We start from the raw sequence: 5,154 nt of genomic DNA, 5'->3' as shown, positions 1-5,154 counted from the left end.
TGCGGCGCCCGCTCCCCTCCGCCTCCTTCCCCGCCGCCTCGCCGGGGCCTGCGCCGCGGGGCCTGCGGGGGAGCCGCCCCCGGCCCGAAGCGGGCCCGGTGCCGCCGAGCCGCTGCCGGTGCCGCGGTGCGCGGCGGCTGGGGCGCGGCCCGGGGCCCGGGGGGCGAACGCCCCTGCCTCGGAAAGGGTCGTGCAGGCTGGCGAGCCTGCGGTGGAGGTGCCTGCCAGAGCGGGGGCACCGGGAACCAAGCGTGCGGTGGGCTGCCGGCCCAAGGGGTGTAGGGTGGCACGGCTCCTCATCCCCACAGGGGCCAAGGGGAGAGAAGAAGCCAGGTGTGTCCCGTCGCATCTCCCCTTCTTGTAAACCTCCTCAGGGCTGAGACCCTGAGATGGCTCTCTGCTGATTTTGGCTCTGCTGGAGCCATGTGGAGCGAAGGCGGGCTACAGTGCAGTGCCTTCGGATAAAACTTTACTATAAATGAGACCTTTGTCCCCGAGCGGTGACTCCAAGGAGCTACCACAGCCCAAACAACATGACTAACGCTTCAGGGACCAGCCAAAAAACACAAGCTGCCATCTCTCTCCGTCTCCTTCAGCTCCAGCAACACGCACGATGTGAAGTCACTCAGCTCGCCCGCTCACCCTGACAAGCCAGCGCCAGTCCTACAGCGTCACCGGGGCTCTGGGACCTCGGCAGCCGCCTCTCAGCGGGTGACACTGGCTGCGTCAGGAGCCACCGAGCGGACAGGACTGTGCCGGCTGAGCAGGACACATGCTCTGCAAACCCTGAGCCACAGGGGGAGAGACAAAGTTACAGGGATTTTCTAACATGACCTGTGATTGGGGGTTGCCTCTGGGTCCCCAGGGCTAGACCCCCTACTTCTCAGCGCGTGCAGGCTGCACTGTTCATAACCCATGGCTTCTCTGACCCACCGAGCTCGCAACCAGCGTGCTCCAGCACTTAAACTGGCAAAAGCCATGGTGAAATCCTGAGCAGAGTTAACAAACCTGAGCAGAGATGGCGAGGTGCCCTGCTCCCGAATGAATGATCGCCAGCTCCCCTCCCTTGGTCCACCAGGGGGACCATGGGCAGAGGTGACCGTCACCCATGGGGCACCCCACATTTGGTGGTTTCTCATCACACTGTGTGTCAGGCAGAGGAGCCCTGCACACAGTGCTGGGTTAGCGCGCCCTCTGCACAGCCCTGGATGTGGCCCCAGGCTTCCTTGCCTGCAGACTGTTTCGAGGACAGGATTACCTGTTTCCTGTGAGGATTTTTTTTTCTCATTACATTATGTTCATGCTTTGAAAGCAGGAACGAGTTTATTCTCATCCCTGTGACCAGTGGGGGGTCATCCCGCAGGTAGAGAGGGAAGCTCACACCTGAGGAGATTAAACCTGCGATGACACAGAGATGCTGGGTGGTTCTCCTGCATGGCTGGCATGGCACAGCACCACAGCCCTTCAGCATTCACCTCTGTCACAGCCACGAGTGCTTAGCTGGGCCCCAGGGCATTGAACAGACACCCAGAAAATGATGTCTGAGCAGTTTAGTAACCACACAAGGAAAGAGCTGGCAACCCCCTGCCTAGGGCAGCCCCTGGGATGGAGGCAGGAGGGAGGCTGCTCCCCAGACTCTCCCAGCCTTTTCCCTTCCTAGCTGCTTGCCACCTCCCGAAACACCTCCTGGCTGCGGTAGCTAAGGAAACAAGGCTCCTGCAGGCAGCAGCTTCTTTTATTGGGTACCAGCACTGCAGCCCTGGAGCACTCCCAGGGAGCTGTGACGGCCACCCCAGGGCTGTGGCAGTGCCACCCCCATGCACAGCCTGGGTGGGGGCCTCCGGGCTGCCCCACACTGCACCCAGAGCCTAAACACAGCTCAGCATCCCCCATCTGTACCCCCCGGCGGTCACACCAGCCACCTCCGCTGCGTTAATTAAGAAAGTTAATTTCTTAATTTTCAAGTGTTCACCCTGGGCCTTGGCAGGGCTGTTTGAAGGCAGCTTTCTGTGGGTAATAGCAGAGAAACAGGGGCCACAGCTGCTAAGATGGGAAATCATCTCTCCCACCGCTGGCTCCCTCGCGGTTTGCCGTGTGCATGCTTGTAATTTCAAATCTGCCTCAAACATCACCCGCCACCCAGGCTGCGTGACCAGGCACTAATCAGTTACATTAAAATATGCTAATTGGCTCTTCACAATTGCTGGCCTGGCGGGACAGAGTGGCTCGATGCTCACAGGCATGGCATTTCTCCACCGCTCCAGACCTCCTTTTTTTGGCTGGCTGGGGGAAGCGAGGTGTTCCCAAGGCGCTGCCCACCACCCTGAGCCCCATGCCAACAGGCAGCGTGGCTCATCACGGACAGCTCAAGTTGTCCAAGCCACTGCTGCAGTTTAAACACAACTGCTTGTCTTGACGAATGTCACTCAGCCCCCTGCTCCCAGCTAGTACTGCCTCCAGCAGTGCCTCTCAGGGGTCTCCACCTGCTCCCGTGTCCATGCAAGCAGCTGGTGCAGCTTCTTGCCCAGGGTCTTCCCCTCCCCACCCCAGCATCCTGCCCCTCACCAAATGTTCCTCCGCTTTCCTCCCCAAATCCTGCCTTTTGCAACACTGAGCACTTGAGCAATGGGTCAAGAGAGACCCACTGGAGATTTTCACCTAGACCTTCAGGCTTGCACTTGGCAACCCAAGCCACCTTTTGTACATCAGACATCCTTGCATTACCTGCAAATAGCCAAGCACGCACTTTCCCAGAGGTCAGGCCCACTGCCCACCTACCCTGTCAGCGACAGATGCACTGACCTGGCCCAGAGTCTGCTCTGAAAGCCCGGGGTGTGTGTACTGCCTGCTTGTGGCTCCGTCGATGTGTGCAGATGGGAAGCTGGGTCCATTCATTCTATGGAAAATAAATCTCTCTCTCTTATGCATGTGTGTGGAAGAGCGAAATAAAATGCATACTTAGCTGTATGGAGCTTGCAGAGAGGTAAGCAGTATTTCCTGAAATGAAGGTCATAGATCAGAGTCAAATCTTTCCTGCAAATGTAAGGGAAACAATCCCCCTGTGTCAGGAGGTGCTGCTGGTAATTTCTGGTGGACAAGAAGAAGATCCACTCTGAGTACTTGACCTTCTTAATCAGGAAATGGCATTTGCGATGATGCTTCAAGCAACAAGAGATTGATTGCAAAGATACCAGGGAAAAGCGGTGGTAGTTTTAATGAGAATGTCAATGGATTATGGGGGAAAGATGTGAGCTGACAGCCCGAGCTGGGAAAGCCAGCGAGGAAGATGCACATCACGTAATGAACCATATTAGCACTCGGGCCGAAGGCAGAGCTCTGCATGCAGGATGTGTCCCTGTGCACGTGCCTGGCTTGCCCAGGAGCACGTGGCAGACACAGCGCGCTGATGTTCTCCCTGGCTACACCAAGTTGCCAGCCGCACATCTAGCTAATGCACAACAGCATGGTCCTTTCCGAGAGTCATTGACTCTAAACAGGCTGTCTCATACATGAAACACTCCACAAAACCATCTTTACTAACTGTCTTGTGGGCCTTTTCCTCCATGTATAGAATAGAATCAGAGTGAAAGAAGAGCACAAGAAAATACAAAGGAAGGGCTAGCCAAGGTCAAGAAGGGGATTGTGAAGGCTGGTATTCTGGTTCTGGAGGTAGCTGGCTGCAAATGCCCTGAGAAGAGCCTAAGAAGAGAGCAGCAGTATGGCACTCCTGAAGTGTCCTGTCCTGCTCAAGGCTCCCTGCACCAGCAAACACCCAGTTCTGGAAAGAGATCGGGAAGCCCTGTAAAATTTGGGCACCACAGCCCCTTGCACTTCCCCTGCATGCTGTTTGGAGAGCACCACATCTCCTCCTAGCTGTGCCGACCCAGCCACCAGCCATGTCTGCCCTCTTCTCAGCCTGGAGCATGCAGTGAGCGCTTGAGCCCTACTCATCAACTAGTAGTTATTGGTTAATTTCCCTGCTCATACTGGTTTTACTGTGTGTATAATTTATCATCTTCAACTTAATTCCTAATGATCCTCACACCTCCTTTCTCTCTCTGCTGCTTCCCATGGGCACTGAAATGAAGCCACCACCAGGAAGAGGAAATGTGGTGTCTATCAGGCTGGAGTTACACCAGGAAAGCACGGGGATATCTCTACATAACTGAAACTAGAAGGGAAACGTGGGCGGGTGACATGCTATTAATGGCTAGCAATGCCACCCCGCGATAAAAACACTGCCACTGCTGGTGGACACAGCCTGGTGATAAAAACACAGCCCTGCTTCTGGACTCTTGCAGGCCAAACAGGCTGGGAGATGTTCTGCTCCCAAACCACTTCCTTGGAGAGGCTTAAAAATGCCAGGAGCTGATTGAATTGGCTCGAGGTCTCCACCCCTGCCTCGCCCAGGGAATCTCCCCCAAGCTCTCCAGCTTGGCGCACGGGCTGTGTAAGGGGCCAAGAAAAGCCGTGAAGCGAAGCAAAAGCTTGGGAAGCTCCTGGATGGAGCAGATTTAGCCGTGTTGCGACAGAGGGCAAGTGCTGCAGCCAGTGCTGCGGGTTAAGACTCGCATCTGGTGCAGCTTCTGTCCTCCTGCAGGCAGGATGGCGAGGTCCTCATCAGTGGCGACCTGGGGAGGCGGGGTGGGGGGGCTCGCTTATAGCCACCGACCAAATCTGCTGCCCAGCTGACTTGTCCCCCTCCTAGCACTGCGCCCAGCCTGTGCCGGTCCCCGAGGAGGTGGCGTTTTGCCGAGAGCTGGCTGCGGGGGCTCCACAGGCCCCCAGCACCACCTACCGGCGTCCCCGGGCCCCTGCGCGGAGCGGGGGGGCTCCGTTTTGGACGCCTGGGTGCGGGCCGTGCTCGCCCCAAATCCGCCGGGCAGGAGCCTGGGAGAAGCAAATGGGACATCTCCAAGTGTCACTGCCGTGGGGAGCGCTTCCTCGTATTTCTTCCTCGTTTTTCTTAGCGCCATCCCGCAGCTCCTCGCTGCCTCGTCGGAGGCGAATCCTTCCCGTCCTTGCTGCTGCCCTGTGAGGAGGAGGAGGAGGAGGCAGGGGAGGCTGAAGGTGCCGTGCACAGAGCAGACACCAGGCCGCCTCCGCAGGCCCTGGGCTGCTGCTGGCCTTGGGAGATCCTCGGAAGCCTGGGAT

The sequence above is a fragment of the Anser brachyrhynchus genome (assembly GCF_964034855.1).
Source record: "Anser brachyrhynchus genome assembly, chromosome: 5".
Lineage (NCBI taxonomy): Eukaryota > Metazoa > Chordata > Aves > Anseriformes > Anatidae > Anser > Anser brachyrhynchus.
Note: the sequence above shows the minus strand (reverse complement) of the source record.